The sequence below is a fragment of the Oryctolagus cuniculus genome, chromosome 20 (assembly GCF_051225735.1).
Source record: "Oryctolagus cuniculus isolate XC-2025 breed Fujian yellow rabbit chromosome 20, ASM5122573v1, whole genome shotgun sequence".
NCBI classification, from domain to species: domain Eukaryota; kingdom Metazoa; phylum Chordata; class Mammalia; order Lagomorpha; family Leporidae; genus Oryctolagus; species Oryctolagus cuniculus.
Genome location: NC_142886.1, coordinates 22,224,381 through 22,251,328, shown reverse-complemented (window position 1 = coordinate 22,251,328; position 26,948 = coordinate 22,224,381). Strand labels below are relative to the sequence as shown.

Sequence of the window (26,948 nt, the reverse complement as noted above, 5' to 3'; positions counted from 1 at the left end):
CCACTGCTTTAGTCTCATCCCTCAGCTGCGTTCTTCACACGTGGGCACCTGTCTTTCTAAAAATGCCTCTGCTTTCTGCTACTGATCGAAATACTGCGATGAACTCTATACCTGGTTGGCCTTTTCTCCCAAATTAAGACTTCCAGGGTTCTGAGGGCAGACATCTGTACAATCCTTAGCCCCAAAGTACCTGGATTCATTACCCTTGAAATCCAATCACTAGAAACAGAAGTAACATGCTCATGACTAAAATGAAATAAAATGAGTTCCTGGCTCCTGGCTTCTGCCTGACCCAGTCCTAACAGTTATAGGCATCTGGGGAGTAAGCCACCAGACTGTTTCTCTTTCTCTGTCTTTCCAAGTTCAAATAAATAAATTTAATTTTTTAATGAAATAGAAATTAAACAATAAACAGAATTTATACTGTAATCTAAGATGTGATTAAAATTATCTCACAAATATCTGTGTTGACAAAGACATGCAGGAAACAAGTCAATAAAATAAAAATTTAGTTTAGATTTCAGCTTCATCCTTCTCTCTTAAAGAGCCATCACAACGGCACTGAATGAAAAACAATGGCAGAGTCTGAGTTAATCCTCTCCTATTCATCTATCATCAAAGAATACGAAAAATAGACCTAAAAAGAAGCAAATTTCTTAAAAGAGTAAAAATAAGTAACCAGGTAAAACTGGGTATACCAGACGTTATCACAGTGAAATTAAAAGGTAAACTAACACACAGAAGGATCAGCTATGAGAAATCCTAGCAGAGGGGTAGGCTTTGATCCAGTGGTCAAGACACCTACATCCCATATTAGAGCACCTGGGTTTGATTTCTAGCTCCAGCTCCAGATTCCAGCTACTTGCTAACGCACACCTGGGAGCAGCAGGTACTGGTGCAAACGGCTGGGTCCCTGTTAACCATGTGGGGGGCTGGGATTGAGTTTCCAGTTCCCAGCTTTGCCTAGCCCAGTCCTAGCCATTGTGGGCATTTTGTGAGTGAACAAATCAATGGGAGACTTTTGCCTCTTAGAAGAATGAATGAATGAATGAATGAAACCTAGCAGAGTAAATAAATATATTCACATGGGAAAATGAAAAGCAAGTGATTACTTTTTACAGTAAAGGTTAGGAAAACAGACATAAGAAACAAAAATATTACTAACAAATTAATGATGGTTGAAGTAATTTTCATGTTACCCTCAAAAAACTGTTCTTTAACACAGGAGTCTCCCATTTGTAGTCACCTTTGCCAAAGCTATTTTTTTTAAATCAGTAAATTACATGCTTATTGAAATTTTTTAAAGATAGTAGAGAAAAAGTGAAAAGTATTATCTCCTTCAACAGTTTCATCCCAACGCTACTCAGTGCCAACAGTCTGTGTACTCTTCAGACATTGTGCCTGGGTTGCAGGCACCACAGTAAGATGCTGAGATGACAGGAACAGAGACAGGATCCAGTACAGCAACCGCTCCCTTCTATGAGACCCAAGTGCTTACAGAACCAGAAAGGAAAGGCAACGGATCTGCTTGTGTGCAGGAGAGGCAGAGGTGTCCCTACCTGGCACACCTCTTCACTATACTGGGTCTGAAAGTGAGACCCACACAAAGGATTCTGGTAACCTGGCAACAAAAGTTAAGACAGGAGCAAATCAAACAGCTTCTTGGGGCCAGAGAGGTGACATAATAGGTTAAGCCTCAGCCAGTGGCTCTGGCAGCCCATATGGGCACTAGTTTGAGTTGCGGGCACTCCACTTCCAATCCAGCTCCCTGCTTATGGCCTGGGAAAGCAGTGGAAGATGGCCCAAGTCCTTGGACCCCTGCACCCAAGTGGGAAACCTGGAAGAAGCTCCTGGCTTTGGATTGGCCCAGCTCTGACCCTTGTGTCCATTTAGGGAGTAACCCAGTAGATAGAAGTCCTCTTTATCTCTCCCTCTCTATGTCTGTAACTCTGCCTCTCAAATAAATAAATCAATCTTAAAAAAAAAAAAAGTTTTCTTTAATACAGATGATTTTCCTCCTGGTTCTTTAATAATGACATTTACAAATACATAATACACACAGTATATATAACCTTCAAATAGTCATTCTTACCTCTTTCTCCAAACCTTAAAATTCCTGATTTCTGAATGAGATTTCTGTCCTAGGTTTACCAGCTTAATCACTTACACTTTTACTTACAGACTAGAATAATAGCTAAGCAAAATACAAATCAGCCAAACATTCAAAGATAAAACCTTGGAGCACAGAAACTTCTGTTGTTTCTTGGGCTTATTCTTCATTTTTGTAGCAAATTAAACAAATCTTTGAGCCAGCATGTAAGTTTGATATTAAAATGCAGTCTTACGTGTATGCAACAATGTTTGCTCTGAAGTCACATCACTGCCTGTTAGTCCTGTTTGTGAAGTGTACACAAGCACAGCTTCTTCTTGTTTAAAATCTCACAGTAATTGCAGTCTGCTTTCAGGATAGAATCGGAATTTCCCAAAGGTGAGGTAAAGCCCCCTATTATCAGCCCAGTCTCTCCTCACCAAGCTCTTGCAACCCTGAGTTCAAAGGGAAAGGGAAGTAGTGGCAATGCGTTGGATGCACCAAACCTCAGGAGACTGCAGCAGAACCCCACTGGTGACTTCCCCTGAAACACAGCCTGGACAGCTCTCTCCCTCCTCCTGTTTGAGTCTTACGTATCCCCTTTTCTCCACTTATATCTTACTCCTCCTCCAAGGTTGCACTGGCTATATTCTTTTCCAGGAAGCTGTCCACACCTCCCTCTCCATGACAGCTCTTTGTTCAAGATCCCTTGGGAGTACTACATGGCACTTGTGTTGATCCAAAGTGGAGATTTTATACTTTAGAATCCAAAAATTTTATTCTAAAGAAATTATGAGTTCACTACATGTTATTAGCTTCTAACACCAGATCTGATGCCAAGAAAAAGTGACATACTGTCTTTTTGAAGTTTTCTGGCAAAACTGCAGTTAAAATAAGTTTAAAAGCAAGAATATGCTGGAGTAAGAAAAATTTTAATGGAACACAAGGACAAGAAAAGGCCCGTCTAGTGTCATAAAAGTCATGAGTCTATTAAGCATCAAAGACATACAAGTCCAAACAACACTGGGGCACTTTAATCCTATGAGGACAGGTCCTAGGAATGCCAGTACCACTGTTAATGGGAATGGAAATTGGTAGAACCTTTTCAGAACAAATGCAATTTGCAGAGAAAGCAGAAAATATTCATGTTGATGAGCCCTGTAATCTCTCCCTGAACACTAGGAGGCGGATGGTGGGGCAAACGCAGAGGCAGCTTTCCCCAGCACCAGCTCTTGGGGATCTTCCTGCTTTCAGCACCGTCCTGGACTTTGCTTTCCCTTTCCTTGCGTAATTTCAGCATCCGAGTCTCCGAAGTCTCCAACACTCTCCCAGCTCCTTGACTCTGAAGACAGTGACAGAACACACTGGGAGTTTCAGGGTGGTCCACAGAATACTCAACGAACAGTAAGTGCTTCAGGTCAGGAAATGTGCCTTAGTTAGCTCTGCAATACTCAGCCCTTAGTACAGTATTAATCAAAACAGTTGCCTACATTTGAATAGGAAAATAGGCGGTACAGCAAACACTGAGTGATTTTTACAATGTATGAGAAGAAAATTCTACTGTACAATGATGGTCACTGCAATGCTATTTTGCTTTCACCTTTAAAAAATATTTTTAATGATTTATGTTATTTATTTGAAAGGCAGGGTTACATGGAGAGGGAGAGAAACGGACCTTTCATACAGCGGTTCAGTCCCCAAATGGCTTCATCAGCCAGGGCTGGGCCAGACTGAAGCCAGGAGTCTGGAACTCCATCCAGGTCTCCCTACGTTGGTGCAGGGGCCCAAGTACTTGGGCTGTCCTCTACTGCTTTCCTGGGCCATAACAGGGAGGTGCCTCAGAAGTAGAGCGCCTGGAACTCGAACACATATGGGTGCCCATATGAGATGCTACCATTGCCAGTGGCAGCTTAATCTGCTGCACCACAATGCTGGCCTCTAAAAATTTTTAATTATTTGAGAGGCAGAGAAACAGAGTGAGAAGGAGGCAGAGACAGAAACAAAGACAGACAGAGCTCTCATATCTACTGGTTCACTTCCAAGACGTCCTCAATGGCAGAGGTTGTGCCAGGCAAATGCTGGCAGCCTGGAACTCAATCTAGGTCTGTCGCGTGGGTAGCGGGGACCCTACCACCTGAGCCATCCATCACTGCTGCCCCCAGGGTCTGCATTAGCACGAAGCTGGAATTGCAGGTGGAACTGGGACTCAAACCCAGTCACTCTGATACGGAATGCACATGTTTCCATCAGCAGCTTAACTGCTAGGCCCAATGCCTGCCCTGGATGTGTTTTTATCAAAGTAATTTGTACAGTTAAGGGCAAACAGCATCACAGGCATATAAGAAAAAACAACAACCAGTACTGATTTATTTCATTTTCTGCACTCCAAGAAGAAACTATTTTCAACTCATAGCACTGTTTCCTCCAGGATTTCCAATTCCTCACTAACAGGCTCGGCTCACACTGCTGTTTCTGGACTTAGCAATCTCAGACATCAGCCACTGAAGTCCAATGATGTGTAGAAATCACCTTGCTTCTTCCTATCTTCCTCCATCCTCTTGTCCCATTCTGTGTACCTGAATGTGTGTGTGTGCACTTTTGTATAGATACATATGAATGATGGGGCTTCCAAAAGTTCATGGAAAACATGCACTATATTTTAATTCTACTTCCCCACAAGTCCACTGAAGCCCCCTCATACACCCGTGTGCATGCATGGGCTATGCTGCACTGCTCTATTTACCAGACCTTGTATCTGTACAGCTGTATTTGCTCAGCTGCTTACTTTGTCTTTCATGAGCTTAGTAACTATTTTCCCTTTTTCTTTTTTCATTTGCTTTCTTTCCATATACCTACCCTTAATTCTAACTGAGAGAAGCGAAAATCCTTTTCATTACTGTGTTCCACATGTTGAAAGCAGCAGATGCCTTATCCAGCTCCATTTCTCTCTTAAGAAGACCTCGCTCCTACAGCTCTCCACCTACTGCACTCCAGCCCAGCTCACTCCAGGTGTACTTCCAGGAACATCCCATGAATCAACAGGCTGACAGAACATCTTCCCTGGATGGAGCCAATGCCTCTCGGACCACACCCCTTCCTCACTCTTAGTGTACCACTAGCTTCATTCAACAACTGCCTTAGAAGGAGTACAGGGCTGGTCAATGTTTTGAGTTTTGGCATATCTAGTCTTGATAATGACCAATGGTTGACTGGGGATGAAACTACAGATAATAAACCATCTACCATTAGAATATTCAAAGTACTCTTTCATTATTTTCTAGTTTCTACTGTTGCAACTGAGAAATCTAATAATATTCTGATTCCTATTCTTTGATATAATGCCTTATTTTTCGGACAATCTCTATAATATTGAATTAGCCTTTGTGTAGATCATTTTACATTCATTGTATTCATTTTACATTCATTGTATTGGATGCCCAGTGAAACTTTTCAATATGAAAACACACCTCTTTCCCAGTTAAGTGAAATCTCATTTCATTTTCTTTTTAAGTATGTAGTGGTGAATCTTGTGCCTTTCTTTAAGATTCATTTATTTGAAAGAGCCAGAGAGAGAGAGATGGATCCTCCATCTGTTGGTTCACTTCCCAAATGGCCACAATGGCAGGGGCTGGGCCAGGCCAAAGCCAGGAGCCAGGAGCCTCCTCCAGGTCTCCCATGTGGGTGCAGGGGCACAAGGACTTGGGCCATCCTCCACTGCCTTTCCAGGAGCATTAGCAAGGAGCTGGTTCGGAAGAGGAACAGCTAGTACTTGAAATTAGCGCCAATATGGGACACCAGCACCACAGATAGTGGCCCAACCTACGGTGCAGTGGGTTATGCCTTTACCGCCAGCATCCCATAGGCTGCCAGTTTGAGTTCCAGCCACTCCATCTCCAATCTAGTTCTCTGCTAACAGCCTGGGAAAGCAGTAGAGGATTTCCCAAGTGCTTGGGAATTCCAGAGGAAGCTCCTGGCTCCCAGCTTCAGATTGGCCCAGCTCTGCCAATTGCAGCCATTTAGGGAGTGAACCAGTGGATGGAAAATCTCCCTCTCTCTAACTCTGCTTTTTAAATAAATAATAAATATTTTTTTTGACAGAGTTAAACCGAGAGAGAGAGAGAGAGAGAGAGAGAAAGGTCCTCCCTCTGTTGGCTCACCCCCAAAATGGCCGCTATGGCCAGAGTTATGCCCATCCGAAGCCAGGAGCCAGGTGCCTCCTCCTGGTCTCCCATGCGGGTGCAGGGCCCCAAGCACTTGGGCCATCCTCCAGTGCCTTCCCGGGCCACAGCAGAGAGCTGGACTGGAAGAGGAGCAACTGAGACTAGAACCTGGCACCCATATGGGATGCTGGCGCCTCAGGAGGAGGATTAACCAAGTGAGCCATGGCACTGGCCCCAATAAATAAATTTTTAAAAAATTAATTTCCTTTCCTTCCCTTTATTTTATTCTTCACTTTGTAAATGTTCCATTTGTTGGATATCAGGCCTCCTTTCTGAACAGTTTTTCTTCTTCCCTTCTGTTTCTTTTAGTTTTTCTTTTGGGTATTTTTGGACTTAATTTTCAAATGAGATCATTTAAATCTTTCCTTTAGACTCTTGGGCTCAAATTTTGAAAAACACTTTTGTCCTCTCTTTATTCCATTTAAAAATGATAATCACATTCTACTCTTGCTTCACAACTGTACTATTCTCTCTTATCCTTCTGTTAAGTGCATTTTCAAAGTCTTTCTAAGTCTGGTATCTGTTTACTTTTCTTTTGATCATTGTTCTTTCACAGAGGAGGTTTTGCTGCTGTCTGCATCACTGGCTGTCCTTTGATATTTAAAAATGAGCGACCAAAACAGCAAACTGAAGATCTGCGTGGAGACATGGCTTGTAGACTACTAAGTGGATTTTACTTGAGCACACTGTTTGCTGACTTGGGGGAACTACACCTGAGAAAAATGATGACTTCTAGAATCAGTCTAGCTTTTGAATGCTATATGGGGAATTTCTTTGTTTTAAACAAAGTCTGTATTCCATGACAGAACCCACTTATTCCAGTCATTCTTTAGACAGGGCACAGATATGCCACCTGCCCCTCAGCCAACAAGACAGGTACATCCTGGACTCTGAACTAGAGAAGAAGGAGGTGGACCTGTTAACATGGAAGTCGGAGGTGGCACCAGTGGCAATGGTGCACAGTGGCACCCTAAGTAAGTACTGACGTTGGCAACACAACTAGACACCAGTGTTCAGGAGCCACACCACAGCACAGCAGTGTTCTGGTAGGACAGTATTGTCCTGGCCCCTTGGCCTCCCTTGCTTTTGACCATTTTCCAAGCCTCGTCCTCTCCTGCCAGATACAGGGTTTTCCTTGAGGGAGCCACAAATGCTGGCATCCATAGGTCATTCCCAGGATGCACTCTGGTCTCTAGAAAAGAATGGCTCCACCTTCTGCCTGGCTCCCAACACTCTGGCAACCATCACAGGAAAAAAAAAAGTCTCAAGTGATTCCTCCCTGTTTCTAGACACTATATTATTTCTCTGGGCTCAGGAGGGACCCAACCACCTACTGACAACATTTCCCATCTCTCTGTCCAATATTTCCAGTAACTGGGAGCCTCCAATCCTGGAGCTTTGTGGGGCCACGTTTTTCTAGAATCCTGTAAAGCCATTCAGAATCAGTGCTTTCCACAGCAATAAGTTATTTTATTTACAGTTCATCCTTTTTGTCTGCTGACCAAAACTATGATGATAAGCCTAATCTATTTTTCTTCCTCTTACTCACTCCTGTTTTTTTTTTTTTTTTTTTTATCTTTTTATCTTTTTATAGTCCTTGAATAGCACTAGCACAGAGCTTGGGGAAGGAAACTAACTGCCTATCTTCAATCCAAACTAATAGCATAGCTATTAGTTTAAATTGAGAACTTTTTATTGGCAAATATTTGAAACATGCAAAAACACAGAGGAAACATCATCCAAATTTACTAAGTTATATTCTGCCTGATCTGTTGCCAATCACAAAGAAATAATGTTATAAATACAGTTAAAACATCAACTTTCCATCCCAAACTTCTCCCAGCCTCTCTAGAACAATTTCTCACATAAGGATGCCACGCACCTTTAGTCTACACACTTGACTTTTACTAAAAAGGCAAGGACCCATACTAATATTACAGATCTTGATGGAATTTATACATAAATGGCTATCACTGGGAACACATCTTTCACTGCCTATACAAAACTGTTTTCAATATTTAGGTATGTTGCTACAAAAAGATATGGATCCACTACAGTAACTTCTGTATGTTTTTCTCTTCTTTGCATATAGAATTTGTTGACTGATGTTTAGGCTATTAACACTTGCTATCACAAGCTTTTTTCCCATCTCTACAGGGGAACATGCTTTCTCTGGAGGACTCTAGAATGGAACTGCTGAAGGCTTCAAAAGGAGCTTTTTCCAGCATCATCAGACAACACCAACTGCTCTCCAAAATCAGCGTGGCGATTTTACAATCCAGCAGGGACTGAACACTGCACCTAGCGCTGCCACAAAGTTGCCTTTCAATTATTACCAATATGAGGACACAGAATGTCACCTTTCTGCTCTCACTGCCATTCCTCTGATAATTAAGATTTTTAATTTGTTTATTGGCCTCATGTTTCAGCTATTTGTCATGTTACTCATTTGTGGAATTTCTTCATATAGCATGGATATTAATCCTTCATCAGATATGTGTATCTGAATTTAGTCCCCAAGTCTAAGGCTGGAAAATTTGTGGCCTTTGATTAAGGTGTATTTTCTTTTTTCTTTTTCTTTTTTTCCCCCCTTATTTGACAGAGTTAGACAGTGAGAGAGAGAAAGGTCTTCCTTCCGTTGGTTCACCCCTCAAAATGGCTGCCAAAGCCGAAACTACGCCAATCCGAAGCCAGGAGCCAGGTGCTTCCTCCTGGTCTCCTACATGGTGCAGTGCCCCAAGCACTTGGGCCATCCTCCACTGCCTTCCCAGGCCACAGCAGAGAGCTGGAAGAGGAGCAACTAGAACTAGAACCTGGCACCCATTTGGGATGCTGGCGCCGCAGGAAGAGGATTAACCAAGTGAGCCATGGTGCCAGCCCCAAGGAGTATTTTCTTATACCTGCATTTGAAACTTTTAACATAGTCAAATGTATAGTCTAAGCTTTTTGTATCTTACTTAAAAAAAAAAAAAAGCCCTCCAAACTGCCAATGTCATACGAACATTTCATCAATTTTCTTCTCACAATTTAAGTTTCCCTTGAAAATGCATGCCTTTAATTCATCTGGAATTTATTCATAGGAATTACTTTATCATACTGCCCCAACACTACTTCTTGAATAACCACTAACACTTTCAAATTACTTACTTGTAACACAATGTCAGAAACAAGTTCCCTTACTTTTTTGTGGTTTCTCTTCCTTTTTGATGGTCTGTTTGTCTATTCCTGTGCCAATGCCACCCCAATCCAAATACCACAGCACTATAATAAATTCTGCTGACCCCTTAATTCCACTTTCTTAGAATTATTCTGTCATCTTTCATGGCAGACACTCTTGGTTTTGCTGTTCCATTTTACTCTGGAATTGTACCAACTGTATAAATTAAGAAACTTTAAATTCTTTTCAATATGAAGTCTTCCCATTCAGTGATATATTTGTCTTCTATTTTTTAAAATCTGCTTCAGAACTTTCTATTCATAAAGTCACTGCATACCTGTTGTTAGACTTATCATAAACCATTTTAAGGTTTATTATTGTCACTATAAGTGTTCATGTAATGACAGTGTCTAATGTACTGCTGTGTTGTGTACTATGAAACTATTCTATTTTCTTACTACATATCCAATAACTGTAAGGAATTCTTAGTAAAGTTAATATTTTTATGATTCTCTTCACTTTTTCTAGTTAGACAATTACACTCTTTTCAAAATAATAATAATTTGTCCCCTTTTATGGCCTTATTGAATTGGCTAGTAGTTAACACAATCTCAATTTAAGATACAATATTAAATTAAAAATATTCTACTCTGTAAAGATATGTTTATATGCAAAAACACAAAGACTTTAGAAGAATATGGGAAATGAAAATACTTGCTGTTTTAGAAGGAAGTATTTTTTTTTCTTTATAAAGCAGTTTTCTAAAAAATGTGAATACTTTGGAAGTAATATGCAGGAAGTTGCATATGCTCCATAACTTTTTCTAGAAGTACTGAGAGATCCTTAAGAAAGTCAGCAAATCACGCCAGGCTATTTGGAAGAGGAGCACACCTGACTGTACGTGTGTATTTCTTTGCACTGTGACAAAGGATCCATCAGTAGCAGCAAGCCAATGACTCAACTCCACACAGTCCACCATCTTCACTAAAGCAAACAGTGGGCAGTAGTGACACACTGTACTATTACATTTCCTATGGCACAACTTCAGTCGAAAAAAGAGAAGGACTGTCTTTCCAAAAGCTTTTTTGAGATGCTATGAATTTTGGCTCAACAACAAAATTAATGGAAGATGGAACCTTCAGTCAATTCACTAAGCAGGTCCAAAATCAAAGTCAGGATCTCCATTAATTTAGAGTACATAAAGGAAACAACTTTAGAAAAGCCTTTCATAGCATCAGGTTTCCAAAGCCTAGCAAATTAATAAAATGGACAAAAATAACACTCTGACCCAACAAAAAGCTGCACAATGAAAAAAGAAAACTGCGCAACAGAGAGAAGGGAAAATTGTCAGAGAAAATAAGTGAAAGGAAGCGGGATTAATATATAAACAAAGGACCACAGTACACAAAAGGAAATTTCCAAACAGAAATGTCAAAGGAGAAAACACAAACAAAGAGAAAACAATGTTCTTCAAGAGACAGCACATTTCTCCACTCTGGCCAACACCACACAATTTTTCCCCAATCTGATGATGGGCAAACCAAGTATTGTTTTGTGGAGAGCAAAAGAGGTCTTAATTCAGAGCATGACAAGAATGGGGGAGGGAGGAGTATATTTACCTAAGAAGGTAAGTATGGAAAACTATTGTTCAAAACCTGGAAGAGGGCCGGGCGTGTGGTGCAGTAGGTTAAGCCTCTGCCTGCAGCGCTGGTGTCCCATATGGGCACCCAGCGGAGTCTGAGCTGCTCCACTTCCGATCCAGCTCCCTGCTAATGGCCTGGGAAAGCAGCAGGGGATGGCCTGAGTGCTGGGGCCCTTGCTACCCTCGCTGGGTACCATGATGTAGTTCTTGACTCCTGGCTTTGACCTGCGTAGGTCCGGCAGCTGTGGCCATTTGGGAATGCACCAACAGATAGAAGATACTTCTCCCTCTGTGCGCCTCTCCCCACACTCCAACTCTGAATTTCAAATAAATAAATAAATTTTTATAAAATCTGTAAAAGTAAATAACACTTGTTTTAGAATTAAGCAAAGAGCTACGCTGAATGGGAAAGGGGATGAGAAAGCACAAAGAAAATGTCAAGAAGAAACAATGGTTAACATTAAGTAAGGGGAGGAAGATGTTCATGTTTCTAAGGGGAGTATCGTTTGGAAACAAAAGCAGGTGTCCATGAATTTAGAAGACAGAGAAAACCTATAAAAATAAATTCATTTGCTTACATTAGACTAAGTAGGAGTAAAGAAAACAAAACAGTGTGACCACCTTATTAGATATAAAGGAAAATGGTACTAAAGACGAAGAATGGAAGAAAAATATGGACAGGAGGGCCGGCGCCGCGGTTCACTAGGCTAATCCTCCGCAGGGCGCCGACACCCCGGGTTCTAGTCCCGGTTGGGGCATCGGATTCTGTCCCGGTTGCCCCTCTTCCAGTCCAGCTCTCTGCTGTGGCCCGGGAGTGCCGTGGAGGATGGCCCAAGTGCTTGGGCCCTGCACCTGCATGGGAGACCAGCAGGAGGCACCTGGCTCCTGGCTTCAGATCGGTGCAACGCCGGCCGTGGTGACCATTTGGGGGTGAACCAACGGAAAAGGAAGACCTTTCTCTCTCTCTGTCTAACTCTGCCTGACCAAAATAAATAAATAAATAAATAAATAAATAAAGGAAAATATGAACAGGAAATCATCACAATGTCCTTACCATGTGCCATGAAGTGTGGAAGCACACTGCAGTTCAAGAAAATGACTAGAAATATGTGCTTAGTGCAGTAAGAATACAGGAGACAAGAAGTTAAGATTGCTCAAGAGTCGGGGAAGGCTTCAGAGAACACAGCTGAGCTGAACTGGAGGCTAACACAGGACAGAGGTGGAGTCAAATTCCATCAAGAAGAGCACCTGCCAGAGCACAGAGGACTGAATCAAACACACTGCACTGCGGGGTAACACAGAATAAAGCTGGCTTAAAAATGTGGGTGCAGGGACTGGCGCTGTGGCATAGTGGGTTGAGTATCCGTGTGCGGCACCAGCATCCCATATAGGCACCGGTTTGAGTCCCAGCTGCTCCACTTCTGATCTAGTTCCTGGTAGATGGTCTGGGAAAGCAGAAGATGGAGCAAGTGTGTGGGTCCGGGCACCCACATGGGAGACCTGGAGGAAGCTTCTGGCTACTGGCTTTGGACTGGCCCAGCTTCAGCTCTTGCAGCCATTTGGGGAGTGAACCAGCGGATGGGAGACTTCTGTCTCTCCCTCTCTCTCTCTCTCTCTGACTATGTATCTCAAGTAAGTAAATAAATCTTTTTTAAAAATGTGGGAGCAATGATATAAACATGAAGAATAATTTAGCCCAGAGATTTTACTTCAAATCATGGAAAGATGTAAAAAGAAACAGACCATGGTCAATACGTCATACTGACTATAATTCTTAAGGAGTCAAATCTTTAAAAGCAAGCCAAGAAACATAACACCTTAGTAACAGAAGCATGAAAGCAAACACAAAAGTAGATTCTTCAGGGGCTGGCACTGTGGTGCAGTGGGTTAATGCCCTGGCCTAAAGTGCTGGCATCCCACATGGGCACCGGTTCTAGTCCCGGCTGCTTCTCTTCTGATCCAGCTCTCTGCTATGGCTTGGGAAAGCAGTAGAGGATGGCCAAGTCCTTGGGCTCCTGTACCCACGTGGGAAACCTGGAAGAAACTCCTGGCTTCTGGCTTCAGATCAACACAGTTCCAGCCTTTGCGGCCAATTGGGGAGTGAACCAATGGATGGAAGACCCCCCCCCCCGTGTGTGTAACTCTTATTTTCAAATAAATAAATAAATCTTTAAAAAAAAAAGTAGATTTTTCAACTTACTAAATCTCTTTGTATGAAAACAAACTCAACATATTGTTTTTAACATCTATAAATCAAAAGAAGGCAGAGAAACGTTTTAAGAAGTTACTTAAGAAAGTTGTATTCAAAGAAAAAAAAACACATGAGGCAGTATTATTAGGTGTCAAATTTAAAAGAAAAACACCAAGCTAGGTGTGATACTATACTGTACATATTTTGGTTTCTGTCCACAATGCCTTGCTCATAACTTCTTTCTTAAAGTAAGCCACAGAAACTAGAATTTTCCTTCCCTGAGGCAGTGCACAGACACTCTATCTTCTGTCCTGGAGCTGCAATGCAGAGTTCCCTGACCCACCCGACAGATGGCAGCCCCAGTTCAGAAGGGGCTCCTGCCTCACACCCGGGGGAAGGGCTGATGCAGAGAGAGGCCAGGAAGACTGTGAGCAGATGGCTGTGCTGCGTCTCCCCGTGGCCCCAGCATCCTAAGATTCTGCTTTCTGTGCAATCACATTTCTGTGCTTCAGTCATGCCCAGCACAAAAGACCCCACAAGCACCCAGAACGACAGGGCTCTAGAGGCTCTGGAGAGCAGGGCCCAGGTTCCATCCTGGGGGGTGGCAGACTGGGGAGGGGTGGAAGCTCCTGTGCGTCCCCACAGTCCTCACTCTCTGCACCTCCTCAAGGGAATCCTTTGAAACATCCTTTGCAGGAGAGTCATGCTTCCTTGAGTTCTGTGAGCCACTTGAAGAAACAAACCGAACCCGAGGCGGGGGTTGTGGGACACCTGAATTATTGCCAACCAGTCAAAAGCACAGGTAAATAACCCCGAGTTTGGGATTGGTACTAAAATTGGGTGGCGGCGGTCTAGGGGACTGAGCTCCGCTCTGAGGGGTTCGGTGCTGCCTCCAGGTAGACCATGTGGAGGCTGAACCAGGGGACACTTGCCCACAGCCACCACGGTGGCAATTACTCACTCAAGGGGCGGGGATAAAGCCGGGACCTCTAGAGCCCACAGGTCTTCTTGCTGCTTGTTGAGGTGTGGGAGCAGAGGAAGGGCATTTGTTTCCTTGTTTCCTACACTAGCTCTTAGGATCAAAGAAAACTCTGCACTGAAGTAGAACACTTCATGTCAAAGGAAATCAGGCAAAAATTGAAACGTAAAATGAGAAATCAAAATGAACACACTGCTAGTAATTAGACAAGCATGCACGAGGCTATCCCACTGAAAGAGCGACGAATGTCTTGCCTTCATGGGGTTATGGTCTGTGAGCAGGGACAAGGCAACAAACACAAATATTTCTGACACGCTGCTAAATGCCATCCAGAGTAATAAAGTACGAGGAGAATGAGGATTGGGAAGCGCGGTTCTAAAAATTATCAGGAAGACATCAAGTGAGAAGCAGGCCCCTGTAGAGAGACCAGAGGAGGCAAGGCAGCAGAAAACCCCGGCACAGAGCCCCAGAGCATGAAGAGAGTTAATGAACTGACCTCTGCAGCCCGACAATAGACTGACATCCTAGCCAAGCAAATGCCCGCGGTGTGTGCCTGGAAATCAAGCAAACATTCAACAGTGTAAAACACAAACAGTTAATTTAGAGTTTCTGAAAAATGAAATAATTTCTAACCTAATGGATTAATCCAAAGTCATATACTGAGCGTTTTAATGTAAATGATAAACTCAACATTCAATTCAAAACTGCAAGAAAGTACATGAAAAAGTAAAAATAAAAGAAAAAAAATTTAGTAAACTATAGACATAAATGGATAGAATATATCTAAACAGAACTATTTGATTAAAACAATGAAATATTTGTATGTTAAGAAATTACATTCATAGAAGAATGAAGCATAAGTAAATAAAGCTTGGAGATTAATATTATATACACAAGTATTTTTGAAAATCTGAGAATGAATGTGTGAGCAAAGACATGACTGCCTGTTAAGAACACAACAGCATAAAAAGTGCAGCAAAGACAAATAAAACAAAAAATTATTAAGATACTCCTAAATACAGGAGATAACAGAAATTGCTACTAATAACACACTTCAAGAAATTTCAATTTCTCAACTTAAAAACCACTTGCTACACATTACATATTCATAGCAAAAAATACAAAACAAATAACATAAAATAAAAACCAGGCTACCCAACCAACTGTTAAGAGTTAAATAGGGTTCAATTCCCAACACTCAACATATTAGAGAAAAGAAAGCTTTACTGAGAATTTTCTATATGCCTAACACTATAATGACTTACAGACATTATTAATGTACTCAGACAAAAATAAATCTGTAAAAAAATCTACATAAAGAACAAAAACGTGAAATCACTTAATAGACAAAGTAGTTAATAAAAGCACAAAGTTTAATAAGAATGGATTCTATTTTTGATAATCATTTATTTAGAAAACAATTATTTTTAGATTAGGAAATTCACTAAGCCTTATAATTAAATAATACAAACATAAAAGAAGATATGAGTACCATTATTTTTCTGATATTACACACATGATAGCTATTACACTTAGCACAGTATCCACAGGATCTACTACAATATCAGGCACATAGATGAGACAGATAGACAACTAAACATATATGTACATACATAGACACATTAAACGAGTAACAGATGTTATAAAATATACTTACAGAATGCCTTTGCACAAACCATCAGGAAAAACATTAACAGTTCTTTGTGAAGTGACAATTATGGCTAACAAATGTGTTCTATACTGAGAATTATCATTTCAGAGTGTGGGAGGAGAACTTACTTTGTTACTTAAAGTACCAAACAGAACAAAAACAGGAAGATGCCATTTACAAGTTGAAAAGAGGTTACTAGAAAATATTTAGCCTTACTGCCATAAAACAAAAATCAAAACAATTCTGCACTGAAATCCTGACACTTGTAGCAAGACAGAACCATTTATGTTAAGCGAAAATAAACCTGACACAGAAAGATAAATATTGCATGTCCTCTCTCATTTGTACAAGTTAAAAACAGAAGTTGATACAACTTGCAATAGTGATTCTTAAACACTGGGGAGGTCGGACAGGAAGAGAGAGAGGGGGTCTGGTAATGAGCCCCAAAGCACTGTCAGATACAAGTAACAAGTTCTAGGGTACCACAGCACCCTACAGGTTGCAATGATGTATTATATTCTGTAAGAAGAACAGGAAGAGAGGAGTGGTAGGTTCAAATACCAAGAAAAGATAAGGAAATCCAAAGGCTAGCTGAATAGCCTGTTTTCTGCTGTGTTTATATGCTGGAACACTGCAATTCATTCCATTAAAACATATACATAAAAACATTACATGGTAACCCAAATCTGAAATAATAAAATGATTTTTAAAAGTAGCTTTAACTTTCAGTTGTCACTGCAAAAAACTTCTTATTGATTAATGAGAAGGTATCTTCTAATTTACAATAAATATTGTGAAATTGAAGAGCTTGTATTCTCCTATCTTGCTTGTGGACATTGTGAATTAATACAATGCTACTGGACTGCAGTCAGCTAAATGCTTCAGAAGTCTCTAAAATGTGAATACTCAAAAGAAAATAATCCACAACACTGAAAATTTATCTGCATTAATCAAGACATAAAATACTAAGCTGATCTTCTGTATATTAAGATAATCGAAAATGAATCTTGATGTGAATGGAAGGGGAGAGGGAATGGGAAAGGGGAGGGTTGCGGGTGGGAGGGACGGTATGGGGGGGAAGCCATTGTAATCCATAAGTCGTACTTTGGAAATTTATATTCATTAAATAAAAGATTAAAAAAAAAGAATCAATAGCATACAATGCATGTTAATTAGATGTGTACCTGGAAAATGTTAAGTCCACTATAATGCCAAAGCAGTTTTTTAAAATGGCATAATAGTACATGGAAAAATTTTATGAGACAGTGTTAACCTTAAAAACTAGACTATAGGGGCTGGCACTGTGAAACAGCAGGTTAAAGCCCTGGTCTGCGGCACCGACATGCCATATGGGCACTGGTTTGAGTCCCAGCTGCTCCACTTCTAATCCAGCTCCCTGCTATGGCCTGGGAAAGCAGCAGAAGATGGCCGAAGTCCTTGGGCCCCTGCACCCACGTGGGAAGATCTAGAGGAAGTTCCTGGCTCCTGGCTTCCTATCAGCCCAGCTCTGGCTATTGCAGCCATCTGGGGAGTGAACCAGTGGATGGAAGACCTCTCTCTCTCAGATCTGCCTATGCATCTCTGTAACTCTGCCTTTCAAATAAATAAATACTTAAAAAAAAAAAAAGCAGACTATGAATATATACAAGTATGTGTATGTGTGTGTACACACAAGATCACTGTCCACACATTCTGAAACAGTCATCTTCAAGGCATTTGAACTACAAATAAAATGAATCTTCTTGACAGCTACTAAGAAGAATTCCATTCAAAGAATGAAAATTGATGAAATAGATTTCAAATTTCAATTTTGGAGTATTATGACAATAACCCATTTTTTCATCAAATAATTAAGATTGGGGCTGGTGCTGTGGCAGAGTGGGTTAATGCCCTGGTCTTAAGCACCGGCGTCCCATATGGGTGCCTGTTCGAGACCCGGCTGCTCCACTTCCGATCCAGCTCTCTGCTATGGCCTGGGAAAGCAGTAGAGGATGGCCCAAGTGCTTGGGCCCCTGCACCCACATGGGAGACCCGGAAGAAGCTCCTGGCTCCTAGCTTCAAATCAGCGCAGCTCCAGATGTTGTGGCCAATTGGGGAGTGAACCAGCAGATGGAGGACTTCACTGTCTCTCTCTCTGCCTCTCCTCTTTCTGCATAACTATGATTTTCAAATAAATAAATAAATCTTTAAAAAATTTTAAGATTAAGAAAGAGTTTAAAACACAGTATTCTCTATCCCAATATCTGAGTCACTTAGGAAAATGACTGAGAATGACCAGAGAACATCTTAAGTAAGATATTAGGGAGGAAAATCCATAACCGATTACAGGAAACAGAGACTTAAAAGAAACGCAAAGCACACAGGACTCCTAAACATATCGAGCACATGTTGTATTCACTGTAGCAGGTGTGACGCACGGTGTTCCTGACTCGCCCTGCACCACCCTGCCCAATTCTGAAGGTGTGCACAGAGGGAGCACCTCGCCAAGAACCCTCTTCTCCAGCCCTACCAGATCCATCAGAATTACAGAACTCATGTACAGACTCTGATGTCCCTAGGCAGTGACTTGTCCTGGGTTAACTACCTAAGCTAGTTCTGATCAATGGAACACAGACTGAAATCTCCAGCATGCAGGCTTTCTAGCAAACTAAGCTTCCAGATCAAAAAGGAACAGGTGCAGGGGTGGTGCCGTGGTTAGCACCCACATGGGAGACCCAGAAGACCCGCTGTGGCCTTCAGGAGAGTGAACCAATGGACGGAAGATCGATCTCTCTCTCTCTCCCATTAAAATGAGTAAAATAAATCTTTAAAACAAACAAACAAAAACCAAGTAACAGGTTCATCTCATTCTCTCTGGTCAATTTATTCCTCCCCGTTCTGCTTCCGATCCTCGAGTACAGGACGCTTGGAGGACACAGCCATTTTCCATTCTTAAGGCCGGCATGAGAAAAGACAAGGGTAGAATCAGAACAAAGACGCAGGATTCCTGGGAGCACCACTGAACACGTATACCCCAGTCTGGGGTATTGATTTTTGAGGTGGCATCTTATGGAAGAAAAGAAATTTCCAACGGTTTAAGCCACTAGAGTGGCTTTCAAATGCTTGTAGCAATCACGTACCCTAACTGACAGAACATTAAGTCTGAATAAGTAAATGCAGTTTTAAATTTTTTTTTATTTTTATCTATTTATTTGAGAAGCAGAGAGGTTGAGGGGGCAGGGAGAGAAAGAGAGAAGTTGAGGAATCAACCCAGGTCTGCCATGTGGGTGGCAGGGATCCAACTACTGCCGCCTCCCAGGGTGTCCAATGGCAGGGACGTGCAGCCAGGTATGGGATCCAGGTACTGAGGTGGAATACAGGCATCTTAACCAGCATCTAAACCCCTTGGCCAAATGCCTGATATGATAAATAAAATTTCTACTCAAACACTTGCCATTCATTTTTTTATCAAAAATAGCCAGACAATATTTTGATCAAAACTGAGGTTTAAATAGGAGCTTTTAAAAGTGAAGAAAACAAATGAGTAAATGGTGGATCACAATAGAAGTTTTAAGATGTACCACTAATTTATTTCCTACAGTAATCAAAGTCCACTAAAGCAAGCACAAATTTGTCTGTCAGAGTAATGAAAAAGTCTCAATCTCTCAGACTATTTTTCAATGATTATCCAAGGAGATGCATTCGGATAACATGCAGCTCAGAAAATAAATGGAATTCTCATACCAACAAAAATTATACATCATTCTCCTACTTTAAAATGGAGTAGGCTTATTATTTTTTTCAATCATTAGAAAACATTTTACATTGGTAGGAATAATGCAGTAAAGTTTTTATTCTGTTTGTAATGATCAATCAAGTCTAAAGTATTCAAATTAGGCTTAAATCATTTTTAAAGACTTATTTATTTGAAAGAGTTACTTACAGCCGGCGCCATGGCTCACTTGGCTAATATTCCGCCTACGGCGCCAGCACCCCAGGTTCTAGTCCCAGTTGGGGCGCCGGGTACTAGTCCAGCTCTCTGCTGTGGTCCGGGAAGGCAGTAGAGGATGGCCCAAGTGCTTGGGTCCCTGCACCCGCATGGGAGACCAGGAAAAAGCACCTGGCTCCTGGCTTCAGATCGGCGCACTGCCAGCCATGATGGCCATTAGGGGAGTGAATCAACGGAAGAAAGAACTTTCTCTTTGTCTCTCTCTCACTGTCTAAAACTCTCTCTCTGTTTCTCTCTTTATCTAACTCTGCCTGTCCAGAAAAAAAAAAGAGAGAGAGAGAGAGAGAGAGAGTTACACAGTAGCGAGAGAAGGAGAGGCAGAGAGAGAGAGAGAGAGAGAGAGAGAGATCTTCCATTTCCTGGTTCACTCCCCAGTTGGCCACAATGGCCAGAGCTGTGCTGATCTGAAGCCAGGAGCCAGGAGATTCTTCTGGGTCTCCCACATGGCTGCAAAGGAGCCCAAGGACTTGGGCCATCTTCTACTGCTTTCCCAGGCCATAGCAGAGAGCTGGTTTGGAAGTGGAGCAGCCGGGCCTTGAACTGGCACCCATACGGGATGTCGACAAGCAGGGGAAGGCTTTACCTGCTATGCCACAGCCCCATTAAATCATTTAAAAAAAAAAAAAAAGTGTGCTCCTTATTACTTCATGCTTATTTACCAGGTAACATAAAAGAGCATAATATTTCACATGAACATCTAAGATCATTATGTCCTCAATGATAAAGTCAGGAATCCTAAATATCATTTTGATATAATCCTAACATACAATTTTTTCTGGGAAAGTACAATGCCACTGAGGGTGGGGAGGAGTGTCTGTAGGCAGTACAGATTATAGAGAAAAGCTAGAAAATGTTTTGTCTTCATATGCCTTTCTCTACAAAAAGTGAAGTTGCAATTAAGACTGGACAGAAAATTAAAGGGCTGTCACCTGCTGCTAGGCTGCACATAGTAAAAATGCCTCACAGAATTAAAAAGAAAGGAGACTTGCACTGCTGAGATTCACAAGCCCTACCTACCCTCACAAGCAAATTCCTTGGGAACGTTGTGTGCCAGTCCCACAGTGTCTACCAGCCTTGTATGCCACTTCTAATTACCATTCCTTACAGGAAAGCATGGGCACTATTCTGTGTGGCCCTTGACTGACCTTCTCCCAGTTCAAAAATCCACCTCTAACACACTGGATCTCCCCACTTCCATTTATCTACCATTTTCTAAAAAACACAGCTTATAATGTATCAAAAAAATTAACAGAAAAGGAAAAACGAGACTTCTCTTTAAAAAAGCAATGCTCCCTATGTAAGATCCATTGAGTGTCTAACACTACACCTGGTATGTTTTTGGCATGCAGGAAACAATCTTCTTTTTCCTTCTGTTTTTCAGTCTATACCTTTAAACCCATTCAACAAATATCTGAAGTACCATTCTATGTGCTGAAGACACGCCATAAAAAATGTTTGCACTGGGTGGGAAACAGATAATAAGCAAATAGATGTGTGATGTAAGAACAACATATAGGGGACTGGTACCATGGCACAGTGGGTAAAGCCACCGCCTATAGTGCTGGCATCCCATATGCACACCAGTTGAGGCCTCAGCTGTTTTACTTCCAATCCAGCTCCCTGCTAATGAGCTTGGGAGACCAGCAGAAGATGGCCCAAGTGCTTGGGCCCCTGTGCCAATGTGGGAGACTGGGAGAAAGTTCCTGGCTCTTGGCTTACAACTGGCCCAGATCTGGCCATTGTGGCCATTTGGGGAGTGAGCCAATAGATGGAAGATCTCTGTCTCTCTCTCTCTCTGTCTCTGTCTGTCTGTCTGTCTCTCTCTCTCTCAGCCTTAGCCTTTCAAATAAAACAAAACAAATCTTTAAAAAACAACAAACAGGACTTTGAATTCAAGATAACATTTTAACCAGAAAGCTATGAAAATAAATTCTAACAGGAGGCTTTTGGTTTAATTATGAGAAAACTAATTTACTTATCACAAGCCAATATTCTCAATAATTTCCTACAATATAGGCTAATCATATTGATTTTCCAGAGACTTGAAAGCATTTTAATTTCATATGAAATGGCTTAGTGGTATTAAAAATTGAACTGTACACATTAGAAAATTAGCAATTATCTCCATAAAACAAGCCAGAGATAATATTTTATGTTGCATTTGGCAGTCATCTGTGATCTCATGCTACAATCCTTAATACTCCTAGTACAGCAAGGTGAGACAGGTTTCTTTGTATCAGATACATCAGAAAAGAATCAAGTTTTATTTCTGGGCCTCTGAAAACAAAGCATGAACTCACATAGGAATCAGTCATGACTGTGGGTTAATTTCATATTACTCTGTTCATTTTCATCCTTTATATGTGATAAAGTACATTCCCAATGACCCTAACAGAATCATAGACACATGGAATTAAAGTGGAATGCAAGAACCAAGTGGCATGGCAAAGTCAGAAGTTAACAATTAGCACAAGTAGTCCATTTGTACACAGAACCACAAAAGCACAACCTGCAGTAACCACGACCAGTAGCAAAATTCTACTAGTTCACAAATAGTAGGCTTCCTTTCTTAGGAAATAAATGAGTGCTTAGAATTTAGTTAGAAATTAGTAAATTGCCAGGAAAAAATGTGATATGTGAATGGGAATTTTCTATGTGAAAAACTTATCCAAAAAAAAAGTTCACACAGGAAGACATAGCTAGATTTCCTTGCATAAAACTAAAATACCTATATATTAAAAGAGAAATCAGGGGTTGGCACTGTGGCGTAGTAGGTTAGGCATCTGCCTGTGGCACCAGCTTCTCATATGAGTGCTGGTTTGAGTCCAGGATATTCCACTGCCAATGGCCTGGAAAAGCAGGAGGAGATGGCCCAAGTGCATGGGCCCCTGCACTCTCGTGAAGAACCAGAAAAAGCTCCTGGCTTTGGATCAGCTCAGCTTTGGCCATTGTGGCCATTTGAGGATGAATCAGCAGATGGAAGATCTCTCTCTCTCTCTCTGTTTCTCCCTCTGTCTGTAACTCTGCCTCTCGAGTAAATAAATAAATCTCCCTCTCTTTTTTTAAAGATAAATAAAAAACTACTAAGAAAACTATGGCAAATATAACACAGGTTTAATACACTGAATATATGCAATGAGACACTGCTAACCAAGATAAAATAATACAACCCCAAAAGAAAAATGCAAAGGAACTATTAATAAATGATTTACAACAAGAAAAATAATAATTGGCTTGACACTTAAAATGTTTCTGTTCAATAATGAAATTCAAAAGAGGCTCTTTTAAACAAGATGTGCTTATTAGCAATTGCAAAGAATGAAAACTGGTTTAAAAAATGCTTTAGGGGCCGGCGCCGCGGCTCACTAGGCTAATCTTCCGCCTAGCGGCACCGGCACACCGGGTTCTAGTCCCGGTTGGAGCGCCGGATTCTGTCCCGGTTGCCCCTCTTCCAGGCCAGCTCTCTGCTGTGGCCCGGGAGTGCAGTGGAGGATGGCCCAGGTGCTTGGGCCCTGCACCCCATGGGAGACCAGGAAAAGCACCTGGCTCCTGGCTCCTGGCTCCTGCCATCAGATCAGCGCGGTGCGCCGGCCGCAGCGCGCTGGCCGAGGCGGCCATTGGAGGGTGAACCAACGGCAAAGGAAGACCTTTCTCTCTGTCTCTCTCTCACACTATCCACTCTGCCTGACAAAAAAAAAAAAAAAAAAATGCTTTAGGCATATGTATCAAGAGACTAAAATCTGTGTGTGTGTACAGGATTATGAGTTCAAAAATATAAAGAGAAAGAAAAATGTCACACACATGGAGGAGGAGATACCACCAGCGATGAGTGCTTTAGGATCAGTGACGTGAACAGATGATGCTCTAGGTCCCTCCAGGGCCTACGAGGATGGGGTCTGCAGCCTGTCACTTCTCCCTGGCACACAGTGGGTCCTCACAGACATCCACTTACTGAATCTAAAGCCAAAGGAAGTAAACAGATAAGGGGAATAAGAATGAAATATTTAAAACTCACCATATATTTTATAAGAAAAAAGTCAGAAGATGTTGTGATTTTTGAACTGTGGTCTTGTTCTGATCGACGTACAGATGAACAAAGAGGAGTCTTCACTAGCTCTTTATAAGAAAGTCACCTGTGAGAGTTCTTCTCAGAGAGCCAAGAACAACTCAGGTTTCTCATAAGGGTAACTGACAGGGAGATAAAGACACAGAGCAATTTATAAAAGACCATCGTTTCTCACTAATCTAATATCGAAAAGTAGGACACCTTTTACAAACTTTACTTAATTCTTAAGTCTCATGCTTAAATGACACAATTTTCTTCTTCAAGGTCAGCCACTTTTAAATTCAGTATCATGTCTTTGTGCAAAGGGAGCAGTAACATTGTTTAAAAAAGAATGATCCATTTACATCTCCTGAAATTAATGTTTGAGGGTCTGAGCACAGTAAAGCCAAGGCTGGATTGATAATTAACATTAAGAGACAGCTGCGGGCTGGCACTGTGGCTCATTAGGCTAATCCTCCACCTGCGGTGCCAGTACCCCAGGTTCTAGTCCCAGTCAGGGCGCCGGATTCTGTCCCGGTTGCTATTCTTCCAGTCCAGCTCTCTGCTGTGGCCTGGGAGTGCATGGAGGATGGTCCAAGTCCTTGGGCCCTGCACCCATATGGGAAACCAGGAGGAAGCACCTGGCTTCTGGCTTTGGATCGGCACAGCGCGCCGGCCTCAACACACCAACCGTAGTGGCCATTTGGGGGATGAACCAACAGAAAAAGGAAGACCTTTTTCTCTGTCTCTCTCTCACTGTCTAACTCTGCCTGTCCAAAAAAAAAAAAAAAAAAAAAAAAAGAGAGAGAGAGAGAGAGAGAGAGAGAGAGAGAGAGATGTAGACTCTGAGAAGTGTCCCAACCCCTCTTGCTAAGCACAAGTAGCATTCTCAGTACATGCTCCTACAACCTAGCACAAGATGCACCTTTCATAGATGTTAAGGGAGAAAACATCTGCCCAAGTTGGACTTCCATCTTGGGACATCTGAGGGTACTGAACAGAATAATCCATTCACACTCAAAGCTCAAAGCCCATGATTGGATGATGCTATGAATTTCAAACAAAAACCATAACCTGCAAAATACGAATGCCGACCAGAGCCATTTTTTTAGATTTCTGATGGACATGGAATGGCAGATGCAGCACAACCATCTCTAACATTTCCACAACCTTATTAAGGAGACTGAAGCTCACACTCCTCCAGAGCATACTGTCTCCCACCACTCACTAGCTTACACACAACACCGTGCCAAGGTCTCAGTTTAAGAAAGTCAATTAAGACTTGCACTTATGCAAAGAATCATCAGTTTTACAACAACACTAGCTTACATATGTATATGAAAAAGTAATTCTGGGGCCGGTGCTGTGAGGTAGAAGGTTAAGCCTCTGCATGCAGTGCCGGCATCCCACATGGGCTCCTAGCTGCTCCACTTCCAATCCAGCTCCCTGCGAATGCTCCTGGGAAAGCAGTGGAAGATGGCCCAATTGGGTCCTTGCACCAACATGGGAGACCCAGAAGAAACTCCTGGCTCGCCTAGACCTGGTCATTGTGGCCATTTGGGTGAGTGAACCAGTGGATAGAAGATCAATCTCTGTCTCTCTCCTCTAACTCTGCCTTTCAAATAAATAAATCTTTAAAACACACACACACACACACACACACACACACACAGACAAAGTAATTCTGTAATGACGAAGGGGAATCCTAAGCAATAATGAAACGGGAACTCTGAAGCACACAGATCTAGAAAATGGGTGCAGGCCAAGGAAAAGGGCTGCCTCACTGCACATTTCTGACACATTTTCCCTTTTCTCAGAGTATCAATTCATAGGTCTGTGCAAAGTACACTGTTAGCATTTTCCAGGGGAGGGGAGCGCTAAAAAACAAGCCTTTCCTATATCGATGCTCAACTTAAAATCATTCAAACTAGATACCCTATTTGTTTGACAGAGAGGCAAGGAAGAACAGAAAAGGGGGGAAAGAATAGAAGAGAAAAATATGAGGCTTTTTATGCCTTCTGTCATTACTGTTTTTAATCCCAACCTGTCTCAGAGTGTTTCGCTTCACGGTGATGAGAGCAGGCAAAAATACAGAAACACTGAAAGAACAAATTCCCTCAGAATATTTTAGATTCCTAATACAAACTTACTGCAGAACTCAGGAAACAGAGACATTTAAAATAGATTCTCATAATTTGGTAATGGTGCAAGATGAACAATCTTTCTTTATAATACCTTTGTAAAGTCTGCTGCATCTCTCCAGTCCAAACAAATTTTTTCTACTTGGTCTTTTAAATATTGTAATTTCTCAGAGCAGGTATTCAGTGTGTAGTTAAGACATAGGTTGGGCTACCTGCATCCCAAACTACTGGAGTGCTTGATTCAAGTCTCCCCCTCCCCCTCCAATGCAGCTTCCTGCTAAAGTGAACCCTGGAAGGCAGCAGTGATGCCTCAAGTAATTGGGTCTCTGCCAGATACATGGGAGACTCACACTGAGTTCCAGGCTTCTGGTCTCGACCTGGCCCAGCCCTGGCTGTTGTGGGCCATTTGGGGAGGACCCAGTGGATGAAAGATCTTTCTTTGTCCCTCGGTCTCCCTTTCAAATAAAGTGAAAATACATTAAAAAAATGTTAAAGTAATTGGGGCCAGCACTGTGGAGCAGTAGATTAAAACCCCAGCCTGCAGTGCTGGCATCCCATATGGGCACCAGTTCAAGTTCCAGCTGCTCCAATTCCGAGCCAGCTACCTGCTAATGACCTGGGAAAGTCGTACAAGATGGCCCAAGTGCTTGGGCTCCTGCACCCACGTGGGAGACCTGGAAGAAACTCCTGGTTTTGGAATCAGTGGATGGAAGACCTCTCTCTCTGTCTCTACCTCTCTCTGAAACTCTTTGAAATAAATAAAATAAAATAAATTTTTAAAAAATAATTATAATTTTTCTAATGTAAAGAAAATAGAAGATGACTATTCACTGTCAAGGGGAGAT

The 26,948-nt window shown here is 41.8% G+C and overlaps 1 protein-coding gene across 34 annotated transcripts in view; it reads right to left on the bottom strand.

Moving 5' to 3' along the window:
- The window catches only part of SIPA1L1 (signal induced proliferation associated 1 like 1), a 437,830-nt gene that overhangs the window by 166,611 nt on the left and 244,271 nt on the right, over positions 1–26,948 (bottom strand). For 6 of the 34 annotated variants that reach the window (XM_051826275.3, XM_089322272.1, XM_051826276.3 and 3 more), the window contains one exon: positions 14,775–14,831. The exons of 24 other annotated variants lie outside the window; for them this stretch is intronic. The gene's annotated coding sequence lies outside the window, so the exon portion shown is untranslated. Of the gene's footprint in view, positions 1–14,774; positions 14,832–23,932; positions 24,106–26,948 lie in introns of all 34 variants that reach the window. 4 more of the 34 variants (XM_089322253.1, XM_070065182.2, XM_089322257.1 and 1 more) reach the window with 2 other exon arrangements.